At 38.1% G+C, this 16,843-nt stretch overlaps 1 protein-coding gene across 2 annotated transcripts in view; it reads right to left on the minus strand.

The window, feature by feature from the left end:
• The window catches only part of LOC121370971, a 39,915-nt gene extending 23,855 nt beyond the window's left edge, over positions 1–16,060 (minus strand). Inside the window, exon 1 of one of the 2 annotated variants that reach the window (XM_041496540.1) lies at positions 15,957–16,060. The gene's annotated coding sequence lies outside the window, so the exon portion shown is untranslated. Of the gene's footprint in view, positions 1–2,651; positions 3,009–15,956 lie in introns of those variants that run through there. The other variant, XM_041496539.1, reaches the window with a different exon arrangement.
• Positions 16,061–16,843: the final 783 nt, after the last annotated feature.

The following is a 16,843-nucleotide window of genomic DNA, read 5'->3' on the forward strand; positions in this document are numbered from 1 at the left end:
TAACGTATATTAAAATAGGTTAAATATTTCCACTTACAGGTAAAATTATTATAGATTTTAAAAAAAAGTTAAGACTAAACTTTACAAATACAGATGACAATAAAATACGTATTTATGGCTTTCATTTCCCGCCTTGACATGCGTACTTCAGCGACACCATGGGATCATACTTTAAAATTCACATTCTAACTTCATTAATATTACATGGCTGCCGCGCTTTTCATGCAACCATGGCAACCGGTTTTTGTGATATACATTGGCATTTGCTCCTAACATGCGCATAAAGATATATATTTGAGAATGAAATGTTCTATTCTATTTCTAAGCAAGAAAAAAAGAATATAAAATATATGTATCAGCAAGTGTAAAATAATACGTTTATGATCTTCAACTTAAAATCGAAAGAGAAACAAAACAAAAGAATACAAGAACAAAATAATTATTTGCTAAAACACATTCCATTTTATCGAAGGCGAACAAGAAAAAAAAAAAGGTTGGACAATTTCGAAAGAGTGCTTTTTATGAGCCAGTCTGGGTACAGATAATTTTTAAAAATAAAAATTTAAAACATAATAATAAAGAATCAAATTTTTACAAAATACTGACGTGCCGATGATGTCGCAAATAAAAATATATGTTTAAAATAATTCAAAATAAACATATCAATCCATAAATCCTAAACATAGACTGAATAACGAAAACAAATCTATGGAGTTATACATACAAATTATTTAGGTATCGACGCCGCTTCATAATACTACAACTACACTATAGCTGACTGCGCCAAGGTGCACACGTTATTACGTCGTCAACAAACTTGCAGGCACCTGTTGACTGATTTGAAGCAAAACCGGTTTGCTAAAAATGACTTTGATAGGGATCTTGATATCTAGGTTTATTTTCACACGTAAATAGCGACAGTACGTCTGTTTGATGTATACACAACATGGCGTGCGTTCCACTTGTCAACGATGGCGACAATGGAAAATAAACCTGATTTTGCTTCCTGGACCACCTGGGCGGGTAACGGCCTGATCTCCCAGTTGCGATTAAACGCACGTCCGAGAACAATAATTGATCAAATAATAGATCGGTGCTTTTGCTGCACTACTAACCCCCCACAGAGAGACGTACACATAAGCAGCATGTTCCAGAAAGGATAGAAAAACCGCCAAAGCAAACAAACGTAAGAGCATATGCACAATGGCCACGCACGTGAAAGCCTGTAATGGATTCAGAAGCTACCCATGAAACCTAAACATACACTATCCATTTTAGTTACATTTACAGACACCATAAATTCGAACTGAAATTGCAATCGTATTTTTATTTGACGAACATATAGAATGTAAATGTGTTTGTGTTACAGTTTCAGTTTTACATTCTTAGAACAGTTTGAGATCACTAAATAATTATACTAAGGTTGTTTTGTGTTTTGAATTCAACCAGCAAGTTAAGAGTGCTTAAATACATGCGAAATACTAGTTAGTTTAGCAGTTCGACTATACATTTAGAATACAAAATGACATATATTAATAATGACATCCTTTACAACATAAACTAATATAATCTTTACAAGGAAGCTATTGAATGCATATGTAATTTATGATGCCCAAGAATTCAAGTATTTGTTTTTGAGCGAATTCAGTTTGTGCACACAATGTTGTTTAAGCCACCACATTCTCAGTTAGTACAAATGCACCTAAAGTGACAGAAATTAAAAAAGAAAGAAACAGACGAACGGTTGAGTGAAATAAGTTATATATCATTTATATTTTTACGACAGTTTTGACCTACTCCGTTTTTATTAGTTTCGACTGTCCTGTGTGAATAGGAAAGGAATGTTTGCTTAACAACACAACACTACATTTTAAATCCACAACTGTTTGGCGTTTATCATATATGGAAATTACGGCATTTCGCAAAACAGTCAATAAGTTCAGGTTTCCGTATTACCATTATGGGTATGTCATGGTGGTATAACGCGATGAAACCAAGAGGGCATTCAAACCTTCGTACATGTATTATCTTTGTTATAAAAGTCCATGGACTATAACAGTCATCAGAAAGTGACACATAGGCTTCTTTTCTTTCTTTCTTTTTTACCTAAAAGCAACAAGGTATTTTTACATGCATTTTGACAGGATAGCATTTACAACGGCAGTTGACATGTTAGTCATGGTTCGGAACGGAAAAACAAAGTGAGTAAGACGCAAGTTGTGTTGCTAGAGTAGAATTATATGTAACATAATTTTCAGCACATATACAGTATATAATATGACTTCAGTATTAAAATTATACACTAGTTCCTATCAAAATGCACCTCAGTATTTACATTAAATAGTATGTTGACCCGATATAAAACTGTCCTCATGGTTTTACAGTATATCCCAAAATTTTATTTTAAAAATGTTATAAAACTACATTTCTTTTACGTGTCAGTATATTTACATCACAGTATTGAAATTATACTCTAGTTCCTATCAAAATGCGCCTCATTATTTATAACAAATAGTATCTTGATCAGATATAAAACTAGTCCTCATGGTTTTTCATTTATATCCCAAAATGTTATGTTAAAATATTTATAAAGCTATATTTATATTTATGTCACCTATAAGTATTAGATAATATGACATACGTAATCTTACCCTCTGGCACAAGGTATTGCGAAAACAGCGTAGCAAAGGACGTGCACCGGTGTGGCAGCATCTATTTGTTTTTTGGTTTAATTCCTCCTTTTCCTCTTTTCTTTTTTATATTTGTTCACAGTATCGTATTACAAGTGGCAAGTAAACAAATTATGATCTTTCCCCGAGTCCGAATACACGTGGATATGGTCGAGTTTTCATTGAGAACTTCTTCTCGTGCTCTGACCCGTCAACCATCCGAGTTTGTCACGACCAAACAAATTAGCGTAACAGACAGGTGTTGTTAACGACACTGAATCCTTTTACAGGTACGAGCTCATCGGATGCCCCGTCACGTACCTCGCGGTCTAACAACCGCTTACATCTCGCAACACTGACGCCAGGTAGCAAACGAAAGTCCAGGAAAGTTTGTCCGTTCATTTCGGGGGAGGGGAGGGGGTGAGGTCTCGCGGAACAGGGTTCTACCAATCTTTGTAATGTAGTTGTTTGTTTGTTTTGTTTAACGACACTACTAAAGCACAATGATTAATTAATTATTGGCTATTGGATGTCAAACATTTGGTAATTAGGACTCGTAGTCATCAGAGGAAACCCGCTACATTTTCCCTAATGCACAAGGGATCTTTTATATGCACTTTCACACAGACAGGAAAGTACATACCACGGCCTTTTAACAGTTGTGGTGCACTAGTTGGAACGAGAACAAAAAAACAATTAGTTGAACGGATCCACTGAGGTGGTTGATCCTGCGACGTCAGCACCTCAGGCGAGCGCTCAACTGACTGAGCAAAATAGTTGTATTAGTAACAAGGGGCATTGTTACTACTAGTAGTTTATGTCATCGGGGTGGTAAGTTCTGGGTTCGCATCCCAAAGGGAAAGAGTACATAATCGGAAAAAAACACCCCACCCATGTCTGGTTCCTATCACTCAGCTCCACATCAGGGTCATATCTAGCAGGGAGAATGGGTAGTGCAACCAAAGAAGACCATATACATGTAGTAAATTTTTTTGCTGCCCCTGTCCCCGCTATTTGTGGCTGGGTGTGGCCATGCTCATAACTGGATGTGAGGGCGTGAGTTAGCTCAATCGGTTGAGTGCTCGCTTGAGGTGCTTGCGTCGCAGGATCGAATCATGTCCATGGATCCAATCAACTGACTGTTTTTTCTCATTCCAACCAGTGCACCACAACTGGCCAAAGGCTATGTGCTTTCCTGTCTGTGAGAAAGATCTCTTGCTGCATTAGGAAAATGAAGCGGGTTTCCTCTGATGACAACGTATCAGAATTACCAACTGTTTGACATCCAATAGCCGATGATTAATAAATCAATGCGCTTTAGAGGTGTCGTTAAACAAAAACAAATTAACAGACAAACAAAAATAACTGGATGTGTGGCCTAAATTAATAATACTGTCATTCCACTGCATCATATTGCGATTTGCTTATTAGCAAATGCCATTATGGGCGAATCTTTATTTACTAAAACAATTAAATGTTTGACGTTTATTTATGAGCGTGTCCAAATCAATATATCACCCTGTCAGATATCGTTCCAAAACATAGCCACTTGGTGTCTGTCCACGTACGGTACTAAATTGTGCACTGTGTGGATTTTGCCCGGGGCTACGTGGTTCAGTGCATAACGAACTGTCCCACCCAGCTTACTTATACCGTTACCTGCGTCAGGTAGAGATCAACTTTATGGTCGTTTGACATTATCCTCATAATCCTCGCGATTGGTGTTAAAGGTTATGGCTGTTTTTTCTTTCTTAAGAAAATGCAGATATTAATCGTGGATATACTCTGCTTAGTATTTGGAACAGGTCAATGGTGTAGCCAGGGGTGGGGGCATGGGGGGGGGGGGGGGGAGGGGAAGCCTCCCAATCACACCTCTTTTTTTCTTTCTCCGCCACCTTTTATATTTACCTGTCGCTCTATAACACGAGTATCCACAACTGGTCAAAGACCCGTGGTATATGCTATCCTGTATGTGGGAAAGTACATATAAAAGATACCTAGCTGCTAATGGAAAAATGTAGTGGGTTTCCTCTCTAGGATTATGTCAAAATTACAAAATGTGTCACATCCAATAGCCGATGATTAATAAATCAAAGTGTTCTAATAATGTCGTTAAACAAAACAAACTTTAACTTTTCCTCAGAAGTCTACGAGTCAAAATTACTAAATGTTTGACATCCAACAGTTGATAATTAATTAATCAATGTGCTCTAGTGGTGTCGTTAAACAAAACAAACTTTATAACACGTGTACATGTAAAATAATGTGGGTTTACTTTCTGTAAATACCAAGTATTGTTACAGGATAGCACTGTTTGCGTCTAGTGCCAGTACATTATGATTTTAATATTTCTGAGTGAAAAATACACACATTTATAACTGCGAATAACACAAGCCAATCAATCATCGGAAATATTTTATATTAATTACCAGCTATCGTTTTTCCCAAATTGTCCACCAAGTAGCATTAAATGATAGATTATACCCATAATGTTAGCGTGAGTAGTAATAATGCATAAAATACTTAACATATGTACCCTAACTATTCATAAAATATGTATGCATGTTCAATGGTGTTTAAATTTGCTTATTAGGAAGCGAAAGGCAAGTTGAATACTAATGTTTGATCAAACTTTTAACAACATCTTCGTATGTTATTTAATTGTATCTAGATAGGAAACATTAAAAGTAATGGGATCTTTTATATGCATTTTTACAGGACAGAACATGGGTCGTGTGTGGTCACGATGTTATTTTACACCAGTCATGAAACACTATAGTTTAACCAGAACGGACTATAACAACTTTATTATTCTGAGTTTTATTTCTGAAACTAGAGTATTGGTATATATGACATACAGACTGAAAACATTTACCCCCCCCCCCCCCCCCCCCCAAACCCCCCCCCCACAAAAAAACCCCACCAACAATAAAAACACCAACCACACACACACACACACACACACAAATCCCACCATTTTCCTCCATTTACAGAAAACGAACCTTAATCCTAGAAATGATGGTTACATGGTATTAATACTATATATTAAGCATATGCTACCGGATCAAAACAATGCAGGAAAAAAAACAGACGATGTACTGGCAATGGTATCAGCCAACCACGAAATTATGAAACCGATGCTCTGATAAATTGAATAATAATTATTATGTATTTTGTTTGTTTTACTTCATAGTTTACTACGTTTTAGAAACTCGAGCACACTCTAACCTGAAAAATAATACGTGCGTATAAATTTCGCGACTTGAGACTAGACGCAAGCTACACAAAAGACATACGCACGCATACACCCCTCCCCTCCCCTCCCCTCCCCTCCCCATCCCATCCCAATCCGGTTTACAATAGTTCCAATGAGCATGCTGAAGTGGTTCAAATCAGTTACCTACAGTCTACCAATGTCGTTCCTAGTGTAAAATAAGTGCAGTGGCAGTACTAGAAAGAACCATGGTAGTAATAATATACGGTCTTCTCCAGTTATTGTGGGGGGAGACAAGGGGGAACCCCAACTTAAACAGACACGAAAGGGACCCACTGTGTATATTATAGGTTCAAAGGATTCACAATATAATATATATATATATATATATATATATATATATATATATATATATATATATATATATATATATACTAGTATATATAAAATTACAAATCTCACGTGAAACTGCATATCACTTAGCAACGAGCTGCCTTCTGAATCATGTCTCCGTCATAAAAGTCTGATCAAAATGACAATCGCCTCCCTTGTGTGACTACAAAACGTGGACATCAAACCTTGAAGTGAAAGACCAGACTTTTCCGGTAAGTGCCGGTAGCTGGAGTGTGTTTATTCGAGGTGGTGGGCAAATATTGACCACCACGTTTAAGCCTAATCAACTCTGGCAATCATGACACGTCTTCGAATTGTTTAGGCGTGCCTGTAAAAAGGGTATTCGGACCGCAAACAGTACGGAGTTTCTGCAGTTGGATACAAGGTACACCAAAACGTGTGACAAGACACTGTGCCTATGCTACTGTATATAAAAGATTACAAGTCGGCTTTTTGTTGGCTATCCGTGCGAAATGGGGCCAAGTTTGAAAGGATCCCGCCCCTCTACTAACTTAGTCGGTAGAGCTTTAAGTGTTTTGGTCATAGGATCGAATCACCTCGGTGGACCCATTTTCTGATTAAATTTGTTTTTTCTCCGTCCCGAGCAATGCTAACAACTGCTGAATCGTAAGCTGTGGTATGTGCTGTCCTGTCTGTGGGGAAGTGCATATAAAACGGCCCTTTCTGCTATAAGAAAAGCGGGTTTCATCTAAGACTATGTCATAATTATGAAATGTCTGACACCCAAAAGCCGATGATTTAAACAAATCAATGTGCTCTAGTGGTTTTTTAAACAAAACAAACTTTAAAAACAACCTTTTGGACCTATAAATAGCTAAGGAGTGTGCCCAGGACAGTGTGCTACAACCTTAATTGGATATAAGCACAAAAATCAAATTACACTGAAAGGAACAGCTGTAGAACTGTGACCTATGCGAGCACTGAGTAAACAAACTTCCGTTATCTTTGTAAACTCAAACTGTTCACTGAAGTACGTCTGTCTCGATAACCACGACAGGCAAATCTGACCAATCAAAGTTTATCTAGCTAATCTTTCATGGATAAATCAACAACGGCTTGCAGCTTAGAATGTCGTAACAATAATTTATTTATACTTCAAATAAAAACTGTTTACACATTACTAATAAATATACAATATGGGTGCATGGAAAGTAACTGCTTTAATACCTACAGGATAGAATTAATTCATACGGAAAACAATGAGTGCAAATTACAGTACACCATATAACACCCGTAATGCAAATAAATTAATATAAAATATTCCATACATCGAACAAATTAAATCCATCAGACCCAAAGAAATAGCTCAGGCGCCTCTCATGCATTCACGGTGTGATATAGCTCAGTGGAAGAACTGAGGTGTGATAGGTCCCAGGAACTGATCGCCGTTGGCGGATCTTGGGTCCACCACCCACCTCAACCAGCAAAAGCTAAAATTTGTTTTGTTGACACCACTACAGCACATTGATTTAATAAACCATTGGCTATTGAATGTCAAACATTTGATATTTCTGACATAGTTTTAGAGAAAAACCCGCTTCATTTGTTCATTAGCAAGAGGTCTTTTTATGCAGTTTCCCCACAGACAGGACAGCACATATCAAGGCCTTTGATATACCAGTCGTGGGACACAGGTTGGGACGCCAAAAACAATGCAAATGCAAATGCAAATCAAAATCAAAATCAAAATAAATGAAGATATGAAGTAAATACTAATGAAATAAAATGAAAAAAAAAAAAAAAAAAAAAAAATATCTCCCGAAGCATTCTGATACACCGCATACATGGACTAACCATGTCGTTGGTGACAGCCAGGTGGCGCTGTCGGCCTTCAGGTAATTCATTACTATCTACGTGTAAAAACAAATACGCCATATCGCTACGTTCACCTGTTACACGGCAACTCAGCACGAAACTAGATTTATACATGTATTTCCACTCCATATTATATTTGATCCGTCTGTCCAGTAGCGGCTCCAGGGTTGTGAAAAAGGGGGTATTTTATTTATTTATTTATTTATTTAATTAATTAATTAATTAATTAATTAATTAATTAATTAATTATTAATTTATTTATTTATTTATTTATGCTGATGTCATGTAGACGTCTTTAACCAAACCAGTTACCATTTTGGACGGAGTAGGGGTGGAATTTGTGGTGATATTGCAAACTATGTGAGATAATGTTGATTTAAATGTCATGGGTTTATTGACAGAAATAGCACTTTCCACGTCACCATAAATTCAAAGCTCCGATTAGGCCACCTGGTCAAATATTAGAACTTTGATTAGCAATTCAATATACACGACAGCATTAGATTAAACAAGTTATTACTCTAAATGAGTACTCAATTAAAATGAAATACATTGTATATAATGCTCGACTCAGACTACCAACTGCCACGACGACGTTGGTCAACTCACCGATATCCCGACTTCAACGATTGTCCAGTTGCTAGTCTGAGCGCTATTACAATTCAATTTTCGTCGTGTACAACTACTAAGACCGGTTAATTGTTAAATTGAGCGCACTCTTCGTAAGTTGGAAGTGGTGGAAATTACAAGGCATCCGTCGAGTTGGCCAACTCCGTCGTGACCGTCGATAGTATGATACTAGCATTAGACAGGGCGGAGCAAACAATATCTGCCCAGACGTCTGTTTTATGCCGATGCATGCATTTGTATTGATTTAATGATTTATTGATACCTTCGTATGGCACTTGAAACTGGAGTGACTGTTGCGTGAACTTGTAAGGATTATGCTCGGCCATTGAAGGAGTGGCATCCATGCGAGGAATAATCAATGAGCCGTGACTGATCAGTCTCGATTACAAACAATAGAAACGACTGACTGGAAGAGCTGTGGGAATCCATTTATTAATTTAAAACGTTTCTATTTATTAATTTAAATCGATCGAACAGAGAATGATACCAAATTCGTGCACGTATACCGAAGAATATGTAAGAATGTACTATACGTGGGTGGTTTAATGTATAAGGCTGGGTTTTTGTCTTACAATATAATTGCATACACTTACATATCTGCGTTTCAGAAAAAACCCTGTAAATTCGGTCCATTGTGTTTTATAGACCTTTATTCTATGCACAATGGGGGGGGGGGGGGGGGGGTACCCACAAGAACATGTGTCTGATTTGCTAGAAACCAGCAATTTCACTTTAAGTAATACAATGATTACCGTTCGTTTACCTTTAAGCCACTGTATTTTCTCAGTATGTATATGCAGGAGGACCGGCCTCGGTGGCGCAGTGGTTAAGCCATCGGACTACAGGCTGGTAGATACAGGGTTCGCAGCCCGGCACCGGCTCCAACCCAGGCTCAATGGGTAGGTGTAAGGCCACTACACCCTTTTCTCTCTCACTAACCACTAATCAACTAACAGCGTGCTTGAACCTTAATTGGATATAAGCACGAAAATAAGTTGAAATGAATATGCAAGAGGATTCATAGTTATGACCAATCACATAATTAACCAATTCAACTCCTTCGAAACGGTGTAAACAGTACGAAACAAGTAGGATTGAACCATGCAAAATCTTATCCAACAGTGCAACTAGTAGGGCCTATGTGACGGTTTGCATATAACAGAAGAAATTATTAGTAACACCGTTACAATAGTTGTACATTTTAATTACAGTTATCACAGATAATAGTAATCAACACTTCAATATAATTATGAGCACGGTTAACGAGTTGATTCTAAAACACAAACTTACGATTTACAAATAAAATTAATAATCTTATACGTATTTGTCGAATCACGAAATGTCTTCATTAATGGTTTACGTTCCTGTCTGTCGGAAAGTGCATATAAAAGATCCCTTGCTGTATTAAGAAAAATGTAGCGGATTTTCTCTGAATTACCAAATGTTTGACATCCAATAGCCGATGATTAATTAATGAATGTGCTCCAGTGGTGTCGTTAAACAAAACAAACTTTAATGGTTTACGTGTACTGAGTTTGTTAATTTTACAGTCTCTCCAGCTCTTCTCATGACGAAAAACAAACATTTTACACTTATTTTAAAGTGCATTCACCGCTAAATATACAACTGCCATTTATATAAGTAGTTGGATGTAGACACGCCCCCCCCCCCCCCACCCCCACCCCCACCCCCCTTTGCAACAATACCTGGAACCGCGCCTGATTCCCTAATAAGATTAATGAACAAATATACGCAAACACATTCTTCAACATTGTCAAATATTTGCATTTGTGTGGGCCGAGTTTGTTTCCGGGGAAAAGTCTCACGGGTTAGTTTTAATTACAGAAGTTGAACTGAAGCTATATAACTATTATTAGAATGCGGCAGGTGCGAACGTTAAATGTTCACTGACGCTACGGGCTGTTTAGAATATCAACGTCTATATATAAAATCTTAATTTGTGTTTTTAGTCGTCTTAATAATTATATCCCGTACTAATCCAAATAGGATTTTACCCCTCCCCCAATAATTTCATATAGGACCTGTGCTATTTTGTTTCGTTTGATAGAATAAACACACATGTATAGAAAGTTTTGTTTAACGTCACAACTAGAGCACATTGATTTATTAATCGTCAGCTATTGGATGGCGAACATTTAGTAATTTTTGCATATAGTCTGAGACGATACCCGCTAGATATTTTCCATTAGTAGCAAGGGATCTTTTATATGCATCATCCCACAGCTTTTGATATACCAGTCGTGATGTACTGGCCGGAACGAGAAATAGTTCAATATGTCCACCGACAGAGATAGATCCTAGACCGACTGCGTATCAGATGAGCGCTTTACCACTGGGCTACGCGCCTTGTTCCACTCCCCCTCCCACTCCCCATGAAGCTAACTGATAATACAACGTATATATGTAGCCAAATGGCGACAACGTATTTCTTCTTTCAATATTTAGACCGAGGTGTGGAAATTACCTATATATTAGACTCCTAATAGTCGCTGATCATATCCATGTGCACGTGATGTGCCACGATGTCGCTATGATGAAAATATTTATTTGTGGAACTTTTTTTTTTATCAAACAGCCTTGACCGAATCAGCATCATATCTAAACTTCGATCTATATATGATTCGTGTATCAAAGTATTTCAAACTTATAAATTCATTCAGGCATAATATATTATGCACTAAAGGTTAGGCTGTCTATATTTAGCTATCAAGCTATTTATCCTCGGGGCGCAATAAACGTTTGCTTTATCCTTAAGATCACACAAAAATTTACATCACATCTAAAGTATGCAATGGTGGGTTATTTTCTGACCTGGAAGGGACGAGTAAACAACTTTTGTCAATCAAATTCCGTATGAGACTCCTCACGAAGTACAAGAATGAAAAAAAAGAAATGAAAAAAGTTTGTGTTGTTTAACGACACCACTAGAACACATTGATTAATTAATCATCGGCTACTGGATGTCAAACATATGGTAATTTCGACATAGTCTTAGAGAGGAAACCCGCTACATTTTTCTATTAGTAGAAAGGGATCTTTTATATGCACCATCCCAGACAGGATAGCACATACCACGGCCTTTGATATACCAGTCGTTGTGCACTGGCTGGGACGAGAAACAGCTCAATGGGTTCACCGGCGGGGATGGATCCTAGACCGACCGCGTATCAAGCGAGCGCCTTACCACTGGGCTACGTCTCGCCCCGTATGTTCAACGATGTCCCTGAACTGAACAAAAACATGCATATACCACCGTCACCACCACCACCACCACCATCCGATTATAGCCAAAAGCTCTGTATTATTAATTCATAGGCATACAGGCATCCATTTTTGAAGGGGGGGGGGGGGGGGGAGAGAGGCTGTTTTAGGGAGAGGGGAGGGGGAGAGAGGCTGTTTTTTCAGAATTAAACGAAAATGCCCGAATCTGGATAACAAAGTTTATTAATATTATTGTTTGTTGTTGCTTGTTTATGATTATTATGTTCGTGCTTTTATGCACTCAAGGTTTAAGCATATTTCTTTATTAATCATCATCTATTAGATGTCAAGCATTTGGTAATTGTTCTGACATACATGTATAGTTTAAAAAACCCAAAAAAAACCTTCTACATTTGTCCATCAGTAGCAACTGTATATCAATTCCATTGATATACCTACAAGTCATTGGGCAACATGCTGGAACGGGAAAACAGTTTCGTTAAGAAGGAAGGAAGGAAATGTTTTATTTAACGACGCACTTCAACAAATTGTATTTACGGTTATATGGCGTCGGACATATGGTTAAGGACCACAGAGATATTGAGAGAGGAAACCCGCTGTCGCCACTTTGTGGGCTACTCTTTTCGATTAGCAGCAGAGGATCTTTTATATGCACCATCCCATAGACAGGATAGCACATACCACGGCCTTTGATGTGCCAGTCGTGGTGTACTGGCTGGAGAGAGAAATAGCCCAATGGGCCCACTGACGGGGATTGAACCCATATCGACCGTGCATCGAGCGAGTGCTTTACCACTGGGCTACGTCCCGCCCCAATTTCATTATGAATGCACGTTGGAATTCAGTGAAGGTTTTGGAAAGTTCTCCAATTCTAATCACTTTATCTTTTGTTCGATAATGACTATAATAATTGGCAACTCGGCAATGTGGTAGACAAAACGAGCAAATAACAACACGTGGTATTGCTGTCAATGTATACTTTACTGTTAAATAACGTGACAAACATACATATATAGTGCGACAATAATCAATAGGAACAACATATGGCATGCAATATTTGTACTTCCCTGAACTAAAACAGAACTTCGTAGTAGTATACTAGTACAGTTCCCCTTTTTTAATGTATAGACTTTAAAAAGAAACACATACGTACTGATTTGAGTGTTGTTTTGTTTTTCATGCCGTAACAGAAATATGTTTCTAATGACCCTTCAATACAGTATGTACGTAGAAACATCAGGTGTCAAATTATCACTCTTGGTGTGGAGTTTCGAAAGAAAAAGATAATAACCCCGCTGCCGCCACATTGACTGCTTTGCGGTAAGGTGTTTTTAAATGCACTTTCCCACATACTACGACTTTTGATATATATATATATATATATATATATATATATATATATATATATATATATATATATATATATAAAATACTAAATGTGAAGCCATTAATTTGAAGAAAAAAAATAATGGGTCCATCAAAGGGAATCGATCCTTCGGCCCATACACCTCTGATACTAGTGATTGCGGCTCTACTATTGACCACTAATCTACATACCGCGATCTCCTGATAGTTCAGGATTATAGTATTCAATCATGTCCAACTACGCAGCATATTGTTAATACATGACAGTTCCATACACGATGGTTTGTATTTGTCAAACCTTTTTCGTGTTCACATTTTAATATGATCTAGCATGTTTGCGTGTATCCCAGTTATCATGTCCAGGCCGTGTCAAAGGGCACGGTCAGACGGTTCATTGGCCGGAGGCGAAATCACAACAGCTGAGACCGCCTGGTCGAGATTGTCATTGATTATTTATTATACAGATTGTTACGCAGAGAGCTTCAAACTATTTTATTTACGTGTATTGTAATAACGGAATGGACATCAATATTTGACATAAGCTAATCGTTTCCAATGTACTTGTTGTTTCAAAAATGTTGGGGTTTTAGTGGCAAATAATCATTTCTTCAGGACATAGAACACAATTTATACCAAAATCCGGAAATATATCCAAGCAAGTAGTCTGTTGTTTGTAATTATTTCATGGCAGACAGCTTTGAAGTGGCAACTATTAGACTGAATTTGACAGGGAAGAGCACGTAGTTTGCACACGTGTACACGTGTTAACATTGAATACTTTTTTGTGGTAATTCTAGCCCATGCATATGTACGGGTAGTCCTTTTTGTGTAAAATGGGTGTACTCCGCCAAGGTTTAGTGGGTGTGTTTGTTTAAACCAATATCCTAGGAGAAAGAGCTGGACAACTGGGGTTGTCCTTTTCAGGGTATATTGCCTCAGGCAGGCAAAGGTGCATAAACAAATCCACGGGGCTACTGATAAAAGTGCTATAGGCACTAAGGCTATATAGAAACACATAGCGTAAATAGTAAGTGTGGTATGTGGCCAGAAACCGACTATTGATTTGTAGTGGACGCTGAATATCGACTGACGTCATGCCAGTGATTGGTCGAAATGGGTGATCTTAAAGGATATAAAATAGATATTCGTATCGACAATCTTAGTATGGCTTGGAATATATTCTGATACCAGACTGGCAATTAATTGATAAATGAATGAATGTTTCACGACACACCAGCACGACAAATACATCGGCTACGGTGTCTCAAACTAAGGTACTGCTGACTGACAGATACAGAGAGAAATATATTCTTATGACCTGTGAGTGTGTGTGTGTGTGTGTGTGTGTGAGAGAGAGAGAGAGAGAGAGAGAGAGAGAGAGAGAGAGAGAGAGAGAGAGAGAGAGAGAGAGAGAGAGAGAGACAGAGAGAGAGACAGATACAGAGAGACAGAGAAAGAGAGAGCGAGCGAGATACAGAGAAACAGGGAGAAACCGAGAGAGCGTGCGCGCGGGCGAGAGAGAGAGAGAGAGAGAGAGAGAGAGAGAGAGAGAGAGAGAGAGAGAGAGAGAGAGAGAGAGATTAAAGCCAAATGTTCATAAAGACCCTGTAACACAAACATTGACAGTCGCTGGACATCAAAGCAAATGGTTATGTCTTTCAACAACGTTTTCTTAAATGCAGTAATATAAGTCAATAAGTATCTAAAAACTTTTTACTTTTCTTTATACTGTTCCATTTGTATATGTACACACCCATCCACCTGATTACAAATTAAACACTCGCTTCACTTCTCACATTCTCGATTAATCACGTTCGGTTAACGAGGAAAATCAATGGTCTGGATAAGCGAGAATAATAGTTCACGAACAGCTAGAACGAAATAGGCCACCAAGCCTGAGGGTCGTGGTGTTTCCATACGTGTATATAATACCATAACACCACACAGAAGGGCAATTCATTGCTAAATTGGCTTAGAATTTAACCGGTAAGCGGGATCAACTACATTGTACCTTGATAGACCTTTAACGTCATTAAAGCATATACCATAATCCGGTCTGGTGTGTCGCAGAAAGTAAACACACGTGAACTTGCCTTAAAGGTTTAAGGTCATGGTGTTCGTGATGGTTATTGCGTATACAGGATACTGGGAATTAAAATATTTTCCAAAATACAAATTTTATTTTTATATCCAGATAATCTCGTGAACTATTTGTAGTCCATTGTCGTAAAACACAATTTGTACGCTTTGTGACTAATACGATCAATACAAACATGACTGGCCAAATCATTAAAATGTATACACAGCAACTGTCAGCCAAATTGATACTGTTAATCCCAACAGCTTCATTATAATTCTGAATAAAATACAAATAAAATTCATCCCAGTAATTTACCCATTTAACGTTATACGCATTCCCTTGCGAACTCGGACGTATACGCAGAACCACAGACATTTCGGTACGTAATTAAATGGATCACTGTATGTATCGTCTGCCGACATTGGGACTCGCAACACATGTTGCAGCAGTCACTTGACGTATTACCGCGCATGATCTACAATAAAGAACAGGAACGTGACACTAAGTGAAAGGTGAATCTCCTTACCTTTATAAACCCAACTCTTGGCGATTGTCACTTTGAAATCAATCTAGATTTCGACTAAACAGCTAACCACATTGAGCGTTGCCGGTTTTCCGCGATCCGCTTCGCTGGTATAGAACGTATGATCCCACGTGATCCAATATATATGACGGTACGATTATACTCTTGATGGACAAGACGATAAGAAGTCTATATTGGAAGGCAAGTCCAACAGCCGTGTCAACAATGGACTGGGTTGTGTGAAACCAGTTCTGCCGGGGCGACTGGGAACACGAAGGACAAATGTACTTATAGTGCTGTAAATTTAAATATGTAAATTTAGTTGGATCGGTTAGTAGAGTTACAGGTGCACGTTTGAAACAGGTCCAAAAGTCAAAACGGTTACTTGCTAGAAAGTTCTGAGTAGATTAGCAGACTTTGGGGTTGTTAATGCAATTAAACTCGTTTTAGCGACCACCTCTAATTAGCAACCACATATAGGTTTTTTTTTCTCAGAAATCATTTAGATATCATCACACTAGTACAAATTAGTGTTAAACAGGCAACTGCCTTGTAGGGACGGGACATGGCCCAGTGGTAAAGTGATCGCCTGATGCACGATCGATTTAGGATCGATCCTCGTCGGTGGACCTATTGGGCTGTTTCTCGTCCCCTGGTATGTACTAATCTGTCTGTAGGATTGTGTATTTAAAAGTTTCCATGTCGCTAATCCAAAAGATTACGGAGAGGCGACAGTGGGTTTCCTCTCTCATTATCTGTGTGGTCCTTAACCATATAACTGTAAAAAATGTTCTGAGTGCTTCATTAAATAAAATATTTCAACCTTCTACCAAATGTCATGGTGGCGGCGGCGGCAGCTAGCCACCAGTGGACTCGGGTTTTGCTTTTCT

Source organism: Gigantopelta aegis, chromosome 4, assembly GCF_016097555.1.
Source record: "Gigantopelta aegis isolate Gae_Host chromosome 4, Gae_host_genome, whole genome shotgun sequence".
In the NCBI taxonomy this organism is placed as follows: Eukaryota; Metazoa; Mollusca; class Gastropoda; order Neomphalida; family Peltospiridae; genus Gigantopelta; species Gigantopelta aegis.